The following is a 15,259-nucleotide window of genomic DNA, read 5'->3' as shown; positions in this document are numbered from 1 at the left end:
AATTGCCAGTTTGAAAATGATCTTCTAAATAAGTGTTTCCATAAGTGACATGATTTGAGGTAATTAGGTTTGCAATGCCCAAATATGCTGTGGTTTTAAGGTTATGAGCTTCAGAGATCAGGGTCTTAGAGTCTTTATGTGATAATCTTGGCTATGCAAATCGATAGGAAAAAAACCCACAAGTTTTCTTTACTCTCTTTTCTATTGTCTAGAGCAAATTAAAATAATGTGGTTTGATATGCCATGATGAAAAATCCTCTCACTGAAGCATCTATCTCAGCATGGTGTCAATCTGCAGCTCATTCACAAATCCCAACCTCAGCTATGTTCTGTTTCAGATTAGGTTTGTACTGAACAACAGAGTGTAACAAAAGTAAGTAGGAGGAAATTCCACCCCCAAATGAGGCCATTCCATTTCTTTTGTTGTTGTTTAACAAGAAGCTTAACAAATTGCCAACTCAGGTAGAACTTGAGATGTTATTCTCATTCCTTTTATATAGAGATGTTGTATTACACAAAGTATTACATCCAAAAGCCATGCTTTCTCAGGCAATATTTACCAAACTCAAGTTTTTAACTCATTTGAGTAAGAAATCCCCAACTCCACTAGGCTGTTTCCTGCATTAAACTAATTAACCTTCACAGAGAAAATACATCTTGCAGAGGTGGTTGTATTTCCTAAGAGAGCAGCCAGAGCACTCCCAACAAGTGTTTGATGTGGAGAAAAAAATTGTTAAGAAAAAACAAGTTAATTTCCAAAGGTGCTTCTAATATGAGAGAGAATTTCCAGTACTACACATGATCCTGGCTTCTCTTTACCCCAGCAAGGACTCATGTTTTCTTTGCCAAACAGACCTTAAAAGGGTTTTTTTCAGCAAAGTTTCTGTAGCAAAAGGTTTGGTTCATGTATTATTTTATGGAACCAATATTAGAAACTGGCTTTAGTTTTAATACTGTATTCCTTTACTAAGAACAAATATGGGGAGAGGAGGAGGGGAAAGGGCAATGGTGGGAAAGAGTAACCCAGTCTGATGAATGATGTGGAATATTTTTTATCAGGAGCACTGTTGACAGTCTGCATGGTATATGTAAGCATTCCCTTTTCCTCTAATACTATCCTAATTATCTGCCCTATTTCAGCTTTCATTTTGGGTAATAGGTCATACTGTTGGTACATCTATATGTGGCAGGTGCTATGTCCATTCCTGTGGTGCAAGGATGGAGGCAATTACCTGGTAAGTAAGGCAGTGGGGACAGGGCAGGACAGCATTTCACTGAGGAAACTTTCTAAAGTGAGACCTAGAAAAGAGATGAAATTAAGTGTGGTAACAGGCTGCTGTAAATTGTTCTGGGCTGGATGGAGGCATGAAAACTGGGGAATCACTTGGCACTGTCTTCTTTATTCTTCTCCAATTTTTGTATTGCCATTGTGGTAGAACGAGAGCTTTCCTAAGTGAAGTCATACATTCTGATACCTGTCAAGAATGGCTCATTTTCCTTGCTGCCTCTCCAAGGAGTGAATTATATGAACTCTTAAGCTCAAAAACATTCTTTTAAAGGAAGAAGCAGAAAGATTGAGGTAGACAAGTTGTGAACTTTTAAGAAGAAAGGAATTAATCTAAGATGATCCTTCTCTGAACAGCCACTCTATCCACCACAATATGAAGTGGAAGTTATTTTGTTGTGAGACAAAGTTCTGTTGTATCAGGAGGAGAAAGGTGTTTTTCTTTCTGTACCAAATAAATTGTCCTGTGATTACACAGGTTTCTTTGAGAAACCAAGGAATGGATCACAAAGCTTTTTCATGGAGCACTTCACATAATTATTGAGATAGTTACAGGTGAATGAACCCATGTTGCTGGGCAAACACACTGAAATCTGAAGTTTTTGTGGAAGTGAGTATAAATAGATTTCATGCCCTGAGAGGTAATTCCCAAAGGGTGGCAAAGATGTGTAATTATTTCTAAATTTACCAATGTAATTGAAGTCCTCTAGTCAATTATAGGTGACAACACTACTTGTGCACACTGACAAGAGCTTATGGGAATAACTAAATTGCAGGTTAATTGTCTGGCTCTGCATGTGATTGCAGCCTATGGAGGTTGCACTGTGTTTGGATGATTCACTGAATTCCCTCTTGTTCTAAGGACTATCTGCCACATAGCTAAGGACTAGCCCATGGACTCTGTATTCCTTTTATTGCAAAGGTCAGATTTGCATAACTTGCGTGTTGTAAAGGTTTAGAAAAAGGTTGCAAGGTTGATCTACTTATTTGTGGGTTTGTTTTCTTCTCTACATAACTTTTGTGTCCATGTGCATAATCATAGAATCAACCAGGTTGGAAGAGACACAGTATCACAGTATCATCAGGGTTGGAAGAGATCTCACAGATCATCAAGTCCAACCCTTTAGCACAGAGCTCAAGGCTAGACCATGGCACCAAGTGCCACGTCCAATCCTGCCTTGAACAGCTCCAGGGACGGCGACTCCACCACCTCCCCGGGCAGCCCATTCCAGTGTCCAATGACTCTCTCAGTGAAGAACTTTCTCCTCACCTCCAGCCTAAATCTCCCCTGGCGTAGCTTGAGGCTGTGTCCTCTTGTTCTGGTGCTGCCCACCTGAGAGAAGAGAGCAACCTCCTCCTGGCCACAACCACCCCTCAGGTAGTTGTAGACAGCAATAAGGTCTCCCCTGAGCCTCCTCTTCTCCAAGCTAAACAATCCCAGCTCCCTCAGCCTCTCCTTGTAGGGCTTGATGAGCAAACACATAGTGGTAAGAGATGTGGGTCTGAAATGTTTTTACACTCAAATTATTTTTGAAACCTTTGACACTTTTACCAGCACAAGTCATCCACTGGGAAAAAAAAAACAAACACCCATCTCTTTTTTGCTGTTATTTTTTTCATTGCCCAGGTGTCATGAAAGAAGTATCAAGGAAAATAATATTTTCAAGTTCAAATTCCAAATAAAATCTTCAGGATCAACTTGAATTTATAACATCTTTTGGCCCTGAACTAAAGCTCATTAGAGTTCAAGTCCTGAAGCAGAGATCAAAACAATAAACTGCAGGTAACTGCATTCAGAACCTCATTGTTTTGGCTCATATTTGTGATGGTATTACCATTCTAGTAAGTAGCATCTCCAAGACCGTTTCCCATTTTTCTCTTTGTCTCTGCTTTGAAAGATCCAGCTGAGAGCAGAGTGAGCAAATGGTGTTTTATGTGTATCCAGACTGATGGACTAGGATTTATCCTGGATGGGTCCAAACCAGATTCATCCTTCTTTGTGCCAAGTGAAAATCTCCCAAACAGGTGGGCTGAAATGGAAAGAATGCTGATTTTTATTAACTGAGTACATATTGATTTGCCCTTAAAGAAAAGTTGGAGGATGTAGCCCATTTGTGTTGCCAGTAAGACTCCCAGATACATTACATGCTTGACTGCTCCCATGTGTTAGCTAGGAATGGCATTGGAGCCTGTCTGTGAGAAGGACCCTTACAAAGGATGAATGCCCCTACTCTTCTGAGATGCCATTTTCAATAAGACAGTAGTCACATCTGTATGGAAAGAAATACCTGGGCTTATTTTATTGAATTTCATTGCTTCCAAGTACACTTCTAAACTGATTACAAGCTAAAAGGGTAGATCATAAGAGACTCTGAACTAGATCTTAGAGCAGAAGTGAAGTGCCCCTTACTTTTTAAGTTCCTTATGTCCTTAAGAATGTTTTTTCAGATGGTAAATCCAAGCTTTCCTCAGTTCTGCAAATAATTTCCTTACCACACTGCAAGGGTCTCAGGAGCCTGAAATCTTCCTTCCTAAAGTAAGCAAAAGTGCATAAGCTGGGCAGTGGAGGAACTGGAAACTTTTCACTGCATATTTAGAAGTCACAAATATTTCTGCCATCTCTGTTTAAATTACTTGAAGACACTCTTAAGAATATCCCTATCAGCTATTCCCTGAAAGCTGTGTTTGACACAGACCAAATGTAATAACATGCTTTGCTTTCTCTCCAAAAAGTGTCACCATCACCAATGATAGCTTTTCCCTGTAGCTGAATGGTTAGAGGGGTTAGCCAGGGTATAGGAGAACGAAAACCACAATCCTCTTTCTGCACAGAAGGCTTTAAATCCTTCTATGTCCCAAGAGACCACACCATTTAATCAGCCTTAGGGTAGTTTTGAGAATGTGTTTGCCTCCCAGCATAATCATGCAGAACAGACTTCAAGATTCACTGACCTGAGGAAAAGGCCAGAGAGGAAAGGAGGGCTCTGTAAAGAGCGAGTTACTCAAAGTTATTTTTTCAGTTTTAGCTCATTTCCAATCCAGCCTTTCCAGGTTAAATTCATAGAATTGGGAGCCTGTTAAGTTTTTATCTGGACTGAAAAGACCTCTACTCAATTTTGTTCCTTAAGTAAGTACCAAGAGAATATGGGGTCATAGAATCAACCAGTTTGGAAGAGACCTCCAAGATCATCCAGTCCAACCTATCACTCAGTATGGTCATGTCTTTGTTTTCTTTGCCATAAATTGTTTAACTGAACTCTCAAATGCCTCATAAAGGAGCAAGTTTTCTAATCCTCACATGATTCTTTTGGCTACTTTGCCTCTGAATACCAGCACTGGGCACTACACCAGTTTAGCATCACAACACCCAAGCACAGAATTAATGCCACTTTCCTTTCTATGGGATCCATACTCTTTCCATACCTGGTGACTCTATTTACTCTTGTAAGCAGAGAACCACGTTGGAAACTTGAGCTCAATTTATAATTCACTGATCCTTCTTTCTGTCATTCTCCCTTCTTGCCCTTTGTGGTGGAAGGTCCAAATTATGCCTAGAACATATAGCCATAAGGTGCCCTAAACACCTGCCTGGATACCCACCTTGTGTCCCCCCCTTCCCGCTGCTTCTTCCCAGGTGGAAGAAGTGGGATAGCTGACAAAAGCTTTGGCACCTCTCAGTCTACCACAGACACTGTATTTGGCCTTGCTTTGCAGCTTGCTTTGTTTTGTGACAAAGGCAGGTCACGATCCCAGGCCTGTGCAGCTTCCTTTGTTGGAGAGATAACTCAGGACTGGTTCTAGAGATGGTTTTGCCTGATGCTATTGGTCAAAGACGCTCGCCAAAATGCTTCAAAACCTCGCAAACCTGCTGCTTTGCTGCTGCTGCTTTTATTTGTTTGCTGTTCGCCTTACGTGCCTCTGTGTGCCACCAGACTTTGCATCACCTGAAACTGAGGACTTGCCTATGACCTGCCTGACCAAGCCCAAACAGAGGTAACGACCCAGCAACCCAGCATGGGCACTTTCCAGCCCGCCGTGCCAGCCGAGGGCCGACTCCTTGCTATGCACAGCACTCAGCCGGACTGCTCCGGCCCACAAACCTGCTTTGCCCAGGGAGCTGCTGACCACCCGATGGCTTCCTGAGAGCCACGGAAGACCTCTCTCGTGTCCATGGGCCTTCTCAGACAACCTGCTCAATCTGGCCTGAGCAAGCAGCAGAGCCACATCGCACCATTACCACATGAAGTCCACCACATGGCTGCCACTGTGTATTTTCCCGTTTGCACTTTTGGAGCACTGATATTGAGACTCTTAACCAGTGAGTAACCTAATTCTCTTTACCCAAGTTTGTGAAGGTTTATGCTTAACCTTTAAGCAGCAGTTTGTGCTGCAAGTCTCTCTCCTTAGAAACCTTTCTAAAGACTTTTCCTAAGTCGTTTAATTTGACTGTATAGATACGTTCTGCAAAAGAGCTTTACCAACCGCATCGTAGGATCTGTCTGTGTTCACTGTAAATAAGCTTGGGGAAATCTTCTTTGTATAATTAATAAAACTAACAATTTTTTATTGGCCTCATTACATAGGATCTAGGGACACCCTACCCTAGATCAAGATGCCCACAGCCTCATCCAACCTGGCCTTAAACACCTCCAGGGATGGGGCCTCAACCACCTCCCTGGGCAACTTATTGCACGTTCTCACCACTCTCACGGTGAAGAACTTCTGTGATTCATGCAGGCTCTGAGTTATTTTCCCCACCCATTAAACTGGACTGAACCAATTTATTTCAAACAAATCTAGAGCAAAATGTCCACAGTTTTCAGAGGCATGAAAGAAGCTTTATAAGAACAAACATTGGGCCATTTTCTTTTGGGCATTGACCTTTCTTCTAGGTGTGGGCTGTACTTGCATAGCAATGTCCAAAAGCTTCACCACTGAGAATGACTATTTGAATCATTTAAAGACAGAAAAAACCCAATCAAATCCTTGGATTCACAGCTACACCAGGGTCATGTATTAGAGAGAATCTGTCCCATTTACTGAAAGGTTGGACTGGATGATCTTGGAGGTCTCTTCCAACCTGGTGGATTCTATGATTCTATGATAATTGACTCCAAACCCAGTTCAAACCTCTCCTTTAACACCCTTTTCTTTTTGAATCCCAGAAACTGTTTGAGGCTTTAACATAGCAGCATTGATTATCCTCACAGACCCTGAAATACATGTGCCCATATTCAGGATCGAAGTCTGTTTATGGTGAGGTTTATGAGGGGGCTTGTGCCCTTCGGTTGTTCTCTTCATTAGTTACTAATGATATTTAAAAATGGAGTTGGTGGTTTTGTTTTTTTGGGCTTGAGTTTTGTTGGAGTATTTTTTGGGGGGAGGGTGTCAGGGCTTTGATCCAAATAACCTGTGGGAGATTTCCCAAACCTCCTACGTTATCAATGATGCATGGACATGTACAGTTCTGTTTAGAGTCCTGTCAGCCACGTAATTTTACTGAGTTGTGCTGTGCTCTATTTGTATCTCCACCGTTTCTTCATTAGTAAGTAAATAAATAAAACAGGGAGTGCCAAATTCATGCTGTGAATAGGTTTAGATATATAAATTCTCCATTATTCTCTTTTTAATTTAAAACTTGTAATTTCATTATAAAAGACACCACTTCAGCCTTGTGCAACCCTGTGTTGATTGGCGTTAATTGTGTTACTCTAATTTATTAATCAAGACCTTTATCAGTCAAATATTTTAATATTCAAGGATTATGACAGCTTTTATAGACGGTAACACCAGATCTTTGTGGTTCATTGCTGAAATACATATGAATAATCACTGTCAAGTTTTTCCATCTTGTTGTAGTTACAACTACTAATCCCACATAGTTGACTAGGAGCTATCTCCATATATTGCTTCCAAATCAGTGATATTTGTCTATGAGCCCAAGAAGAAACTGGGATATTTTATGTGATTTCATCAGTTTATTGTCTAAAAATGTGATGAGCAGTTCACTGCTTTGAAACCAAGCATTTAGTTTCTAATGACACTGTGAAATACCAAATGCAATCCTTTAGTTAAGAAGATATTCCTATATCATAAGCCACAGAGACACAGTGCTTGCATGGGGATTCACTGCTGCAACTCTGGTTATTCTGTTCCAAAACCATGTACTGCTAATATCTCACTGACAGTGATAGTAATTATTTTGCTATGTAATTTGATCTTTAACTTTGATTTGGTCTTTAACTGATTTTGATCTTTAAATTTGTTTTGTAATCATAGAATCAACCAGGTTGGAAGAGACCTCCAAGATTGTCCAGTCCAACCTATTACCCAGACCTGTCACAGTATCACAGTATCATCAGGGTTGGAAGAGACCTCACAGATCATCAAGTCCAACCCTTTACCATGGAGCTCAAGGCTAGACCATGGCACCAAGTGCCACGTCCAACCTTGCCTTGAAGTGCCCCAGGGACGGCGACTCCACCACCTCCCCAGGCAGCCCATTCCAGTGTCCAATGACTCTCTCAGTGAAGAACTTTGTCCTCACCTCGAGCCTAAATCTCCCCTGGTGCAGCCTGAGACTGTGTCCTCTTGTTCTGGTGCTGGCCATCAGCTGGGCTTCTTCTGTTTGCAAAAGAGGAGGCTGCAAGGAGATCTCATCACTGTCTACAGCTACCTGAAAGGATATGGTGGAGAGGTTGGTGCTGATCTCTTCTCAGAAGTAGTTAATGCCAGAAGAAGAGGGAATGTTCTCAAGCTGTGACTGGGTAGGTTTAGATTAGATATTAGGGAAAAAAAATCAGTGGTCAGGCATTGGAACGGGCTGCCCAGGGAAGTGGTTGAGTCACCAATGCTTTATGTGTCTAAAAGTCATTTGAATGTGGTGTTTGGGGATGTGGTTTAGGGTGAACGTTGTAGAGTAGGGGTAATGGTTGGACTTGGTGATCCTGAGAGTCTTTTCCAGCTGAAATGTTTCTGTGATTTGGCTTGATCACATTCCTCCTCCTGCCTTTGAACAGAGACCGATTAAGCTGGTGTATTTCAAAAGTTCAGCTGCTCAGCCTACATTCCCTCTCTCATTAAACTGAATTGTAATAATCACGTTTTCATGGGTTATATAGTTAACTTTAATGTGCTCTTTGATTACTGATGTACTTTGTGTTGCAGGAATTCACTTATTGCGATCAGTGTTTTTGAGTGGCTTCAACTGTAACCCTCAATTTTGCTTTCTACACCGGCTAGGAAGAAGAAATATCAGGGAATTGGGAAGCAAATTCTCGCTAACAGAATGATCGGTGCTTCCTGAACTAGGAAATAATGATACCAATTAACAATATTTTTCCCCTTTTCTTCCCACTTTAAAGTATCCAAATGCACAAACAAGAGTCATGCCAGATTAACCAATTGGCTGTTAATGAAACCTCCATGTGAAGACCCTCCCTAATCCACTCTACCCTCCAGAGATCAAACAGAGTTAACAGAGCAGGTTATATGTGATGGATGTGTGTGTATAAATCACTTCCTCAAAGCTAAATTGTTCCAATTCATGCAGTGGCAACAAACAGCAAAGGTTCTCACAGACGTGTAACACTCCCTCCTCTTCTTTGCTCAGGATTATTGGCTGAGAGTTGGAAAACTCATAGGAATCTAGGTAATATAGTAACAGAGTAGAAAATAGCAAGTGAGGTAGGAAATAGAAGCAAGAAGTAAAAGAAATTATAGTTGTTTTTTTTTTCTTCTGATAAGCATTTTGTTGGCCCTGAGGGAGCATACACTTGCTTTAACTTTTGATGTTGTGCAGGCAGCTTTGTTTAGATGTTGTTAAAGAAGGTAAAGAGACATAATGGCAGAAGAATAAGTCATGAGTCTTTAAGGAAAGACCTCTAAAATTATGGAATAAAATTCAGCTTTGAATCACAAGCTCCAATAGGGCACTTCTGACAAATGCTACCCACAATCTGTATTTTTTTTTGGCTTGCTTTTGTTATCCTGTTAAAGTACATTTTTGGACTTATTGATATCTTTCCCATGTCTGCCTTCTTGGGTATATTTTTGGAAAGTAATGTTTAGAGCTCCTACAAAAGTAAAGTTCACTGCACACAGATTTTTCTGAGACCAAAATCATCTCTTTTAGTTTGATAGAGAAATTCTACTTTTTGTTATTATCTCAGTGGTTTCAGCAAAATCTATTAGCGTAGCTAAGGGCTGAATTATATTTGAAGAAAACTTCAAATGCACAAATAAAATGCTGTTAAATGTTTTTAGATATTCTTTGTTTCCCATTTAAAATTATTCTTCATGCTTGTTGCTTGTCTTTCCCTCTTAGAATCATAGAATCAACCAGGTTGGAAGAGACCTCCAAGATCATCCAGTCCAACCTAGCACCCAGCCCTATCCAGTCAACTAGACCATGGCACTAAGTGCCTCTTCTTTTTATCCTACTCTGTTACACACATTTTCTTCTTTTTCCTAATATTCTACTTATCTATAGTTTTTTTAGTAGTCAAGAGAAGGATTCTTGACAGAAAACAATTTGCTTATCACTCCTTATTGAGGCATCACTACTAATGAGTAGTTGCCCATTAGGACAGATGCTAATATAGCAAAGGAGAATTGAGTCGTGAGCATAAATATGTGAAAAGCTAGGTTTTGAAAGAGAAAAAAGGAAAAAAAAATAATGGGAGGCTCAGATTCTTACCCTTGGTTTGCATTTTAAGTTTATTATTTATACTGAAGACAGTGAAACTGAATATGCATATTGTAATTCCATGGTCATAGATCCAAATAATGTTATAGAATCATAGAATCAACCAGGTTGGAAGAGACCTCCAAGATCATCCAGTCCAACCTATCACCCAACCCCACCCAGTCAACTAGACCATGGCATTAAGTGCCTCATCCAGTCCCCTCTTGAACTTCCTCCAGAGACAGATATTTGTGGATGAGATTAATGGAGACTTGACTAACAGAAGTCTTTACCAATGTGGGGGGGGGGGGAAAAAAGGAATCCTACCCCAATCATTACTAGGATAGAAGAAGTACCTTCAAAGCATTAAACTTCAGGTCCTTCTGGTCTACCATACTAACGGGGATTAAATTAATTTCACTTCACTTTAAATAACTACAACTAACCTACAACTCCCTGCCTGCATCATGATTTATCTCACTCTGTAGTCGATGTCTTTGTATTAAAATGAATTGCATCTCTTTTCACCCCTTATGAAGGATGTGATTAATTGAAATATTGATGTAGGGATGTGGACAGATTGAAAGAGTTGGGACTGTTCAGTCTGGAGAAGAGGAAGCTCCAAGGTGACTTTACTGTGGCCTTCCACTATCTGAAGGAGGCCTACAAAAAAGCTGGTGAGGGACTTTTGAGGCTCTCAGGGAGTGACAGGACTAGGGGGAATGGAGCAAAGCTGGAGGTGAGATTTAGAGTGGATGTGAGGAGGAAGTTGTTCAGCATGACAGTGGTGAGAGGCTGGAATGGGTCGCACAGGGAGGTGGTTGAGGCCCCATCCCTGGAGGTATTTAAGGCCAGGCTGGCCGGGCCAGGCAGTGCATTGGAACTAGGTGGTCCTTGTGGTCCCTTCCAACCCTGATGATGATGATACTGTGAGCCAGCAGTGTGCCCAGGTGGACAAGAGAGCCAGTGGCATCCTGGCCTGCATCAGGAATGGTGTGGTCAGCAGGAGCAGGGAGGTCATTCTGCCCCTGTACTCTGCACTGGTTAGACCACACCTTGAGTACTGTGTTCAGTTCTGGGCCCCCCAGTTTAGAAGGGACATTGAGATGCTTGAGCATGTCCAGAGAAGGGCGACGAGGCTGGTGAGAGGCCTTGAGCACAGCCCTACGAGGAGAGGCTGAGGGAGCTGGGATTGTTTAGCCTGGAGAAGAGGAGGCTCAGGGGAGACCTCATTGCTGTCTACAACTACCTGAGGGGTGGTTGTGGCCAGGAGGAGGTTGCTCTCTTCTCTCAGGTGGCCAGCACCAGAACGAGAGGACACAGCCTTAGGCTGCACCAGGGGAGATTTAGGCTGGAGGTGAGGAGAAAGTTCTTCACTGAGAGAGTCATTGGACACTGGAATGGGCTGCCCGGGGAGGTGGTGGAGTCGCCGTCCCTGGGGCAGTTCAAGGCAAGGTTGGACGTGGCACTTGGTGCCATGGTCTAGCCTTGAGCTCTGTGGTAAAGGGTTGGGCTTAATGATCTGTGAGGTCTCTTCCAACCCTGATGATGATGATACTGTGATATCCTGACTGATTCTCTGGTTCTATAAGTCTACAATGTAGGCCTCTCTGCAGATATCTGTATTGTCATATACACTTGTGTATTTGGTCAGATAAATTCTATCCCAAGTAATCTATTTAGCAGCCTCACCTTTTCTCCTAAACTCACCTACCTGTATGTTTCTAAGACATTCAAAGTACAAGGTTTCAGTTTCAGAGTGGCGTGTAGGACAAGACAAACTGAGCCTTCAGTCAGATATTGTTTGTAACAGCTGAGCTTAGCAGATGTGAAAAACAAACGTCAGTCCTCTTTTTATGATGGACATAATGACAAATCCTGTGTTACAGTAACTGTAGGGTTGAGTACATTAAATTGCAAGTGAAAGGCAACTGATCTCTTTTCCTCCCCTACACTGTGGAATGCACAAGTGAGCCTCTGTGTGAGAAAGGAATCGATATGGCTCGATTTGTGTGGGTAAATCCAAGTCTTCAATCAAATCCCTGCTTTTGCTCCTAACTTTGAAGATTTCATTCTGGAGGGTCAGACAAGTTAGTCCAGAGAGCTATGTACTTCTCACACTTGATCAGCTGGGACATCTGCATCTAGGGGAAAGGGTGGTAGTGGGGGAAAGTCAAACAACTGTGCAAAATAATTACTTTTCCTCTTTTTATATGGAAAAGAAGGGATCTTTGTTGAAATGGCTAAGTCTTCAAAAGGCCATTTTGAAAACAGAAATACACTTAAAAGCATATAATCTTTAGCTGGAGGCCAAACTAAGTGTGTTTCTGATTATGCTGGTGACCCTCACCCTGAAATCCCTTTGTAGAAATGCCTTTATTCTAGACAACATACTGACTAGCAAATGATCTAACAGATTTCACAGCACATAAATTAAGACCTAATAAATTATTCTGAATTCAGACTCCCTAATTACAGAATCAGCGAAGAGTTCCATTTACAATTGGAATGACCTATACAATTAATAAATATAACTAGAAAGAACCATCACAGAAAAATATATTTTGTAGCTGTTTCCTGTGAGAAAGACAAAGTAAAAATTTAAGCACTGCCTAAAACTGGTGACTACTGGTTGAAAAAATTTGTTATTCATGGTTGGTCTAGAGAGCAGAATAAGAACATTTCATTGTGTTAGTTTAGCTGACTGTAAGTGCTCAGAAATTAACCTCTGTTACTGATTAATTTTTGTGCTTAGAAATGTTCAATCCTGCTAGTTTCTACAGTATGATAGTGTACTCAGTTTAGCAGACAAACATTTTGGAATATATATCATTTATATTGAGTATATAATTCTGATGTGTTTATTGGAATTTATACATGTGAGAAGAACAACTGGGAAATTGGAATGCATAGATATGGAACAACAATTGTAAAGTTAGGAAATTATTTTGTTTATGCCAATGACTGTACGTGGGTAGCTCCAAAGTATATCAGTGGGAAGGATATATTATCTTCTTTCACACAGTGGAAATGTGTATTACCTATAACAGCTTGTCCTGTGCCTGTAACAGTGTTCTGGAATGATCTCTTTTTGTCTGGTCATTTCATAGAATCATAGAATCAGCCAGGTTGGAAGAGACTTCCAAGATCATCCAGTCCAACCTATCACCCAGCCCTGTCCCATCAAATAGACCATGGCACTAAGTGCCTCATCCAGGCATTTCTCCACCACCTCCCTGGGCAGCCCATTCCAATGCCAATCACTCTCTCTGTCAAGAACTTCCTCCTAACATCCAGCCTAGCCCTCCCCCAGCACAACTTGAGACTGTGTCCTCTTGTTCTGTTGCTGGTTGCCTGGGAGAAGAGACCAACCCCCACCTGGCTACAGCCTCTCTTCAGGTAGTAGTAGACAGTAGTGAGGTCACCCCTGAGCCTCCTCTTCTGCAGGCTAAACACCCCCAGCTCCCTCAGCTTCTCCTCACAGGGCTGTGTTCCAGGCCTCTCATCAGCTTAATTTCCCTTCTTTGGACGCATTCCAGTATCTCAACATCTTTCTTGAATTGAGGGGCCCAGAACTGGACACAGTACTCAAGGTGTGGCCTGACCAGTGTTGAGTACAGGGGAAGAATAACCTCCCTTGTCCTACTAGCCATACTCTTCCTGTTACAGGCCAGGATGCCATTGGCTCTCTTGGCCACCTGGGCACACTGCTGGCTCATCTTCAGCCTACTATCTACCAGTACCCCCTTGTCCCTTTCAGCCTGGCTGCTCTCCAGCTACTCTGCCCCTATACTCAGTAGTAAAGATGAAACAGATATTCAGGTATGTGAAATGAGAAAATTAAGACAAGTGTCAACAAATGGCAAAAGTGTCTATGTTGTGTGTAGGCATAAGATGCATCTTTGCCAGTACTCTGTATTGTCCTAAGCTCTGTTAGTGAAGAATAATAGTACTGCTGGCCCAGAAGTCTGTCTCTGTTGTTTCTTAGGATTTCATTGCATCCACTGCACGCTGTCAGAACAAAACACATGAGAATGTTGAAATGTAGAACTGAGCTTGCAGGAAAGGTCCCTGCTGTTCACCTGTGACTCCAAGCAGCAGAAGTTTGTTCATCAGAGACATAACTTGAATGCTGCTCTCTTGTCTATGACCATGTAAAAAAAACAAACTCAAAACCAAAGAAAAAAAAACCAAACATAAAAAAAAAAAAAAAAAGAGGAAAAGTAAAAACGAGCCTGGAGAAGAGGAGGCTCAGGAGTAACCTCATTGCTGTCTACAACTACCTGAAAGGAGGCTGTAGCCAGGTGGGGGTTGGTATCCTCTCCCAGACAACCAGCAACAGAACAAGGGGACACAGTCTCAAGTTGTGCTGGGGGAAGTATAGGCTGGATGCTAGGAGGAAGTTCTTCCCAAAGAGAGTGATTGGCATTGGAATGGGCTGCCCAGGGAGGTGGTGGAGTTATCATCCCTGGATGTGTTGAAGAGAAGACTGGATGAGGCACTTAGTGCCATGGTCTATTTGATGGGACAGGGCTGGGTGCTAGGTTGGACTGGATGATCTTGGAGGTCTCTTCCAGCCTGTTTGATTCTATGATTCTATCATGAGGGCTCATTTCAGATCATGTAGGAGCTTTCAAGACTTCTGTGACTTCTGTTTGAATAATGGGTTCAAGCTCTGTGCAAGAACCACTGGAATCATTATTTAATGTCTTAGAGTTATTAATTAGGAAAACAGGTTCTGGGTTTGGGGCTTTTGGGTTTTTGGGGGTTTTTTTTTGGAGGTTGGTTTGTTGTTATTTTTTTTTTCAATTCTTCTATTTTCCATTGACTGAAGAGAAAAGTCAGCTCTTTCCAGAAGCTGTGGCTTCAATCTGAGGTAACATGTTTGGACTGTGAGTCAGTCATGAGCATGTTGCAGAGTTTCAGAGTGTAGTTCAGGAACTGGGACTGCTGAGTAAGATTCTGGTTTCTTTTGCAATCACTCTAGACCTAAAGGAGCTCCTGCCTTTACTTATTCCCACATTCACTGGATTTTCTGAGACCATGGTAAAATAATCTGTTGAGATGGCACAAATAGTAAAAATTAATCTCTTTGTTAAATCGGTGGTGATCTAGCAGAGTAATCTTCCATATCTCAAAGACCATGTTCTTGTTCATGCAAGGTCTGTATGTTTTGGTAGGCACAGATTGTGCTGTAAAAAACCTGAAATAACAAATTGTCTTTGTACCATAAATAGCATATTAAGCTTTGCACTTTCATCTTTTAACTGTGTTAAGCCTCCTTGCTG

The sequence above is a fragment of the Pogoniulus pusillus genome, chromosome 7, assembly GCF_015220805.1.
Source record: "Pogoniulus pusillus isolate bPogPus1 chromosome 7, bPogPus1.pri, whole genome shotgun sequence".
NCBI classification, from domain to species: domain Eukaryota; kingdom Metazoa; phylum Chordata; class Aves; order Piciformes; family Lybiidae; genus Pogoniulus; species Pogoniulus pusillus.
This window is presented reverse-complemented; position numbering follows the sequence as displayed.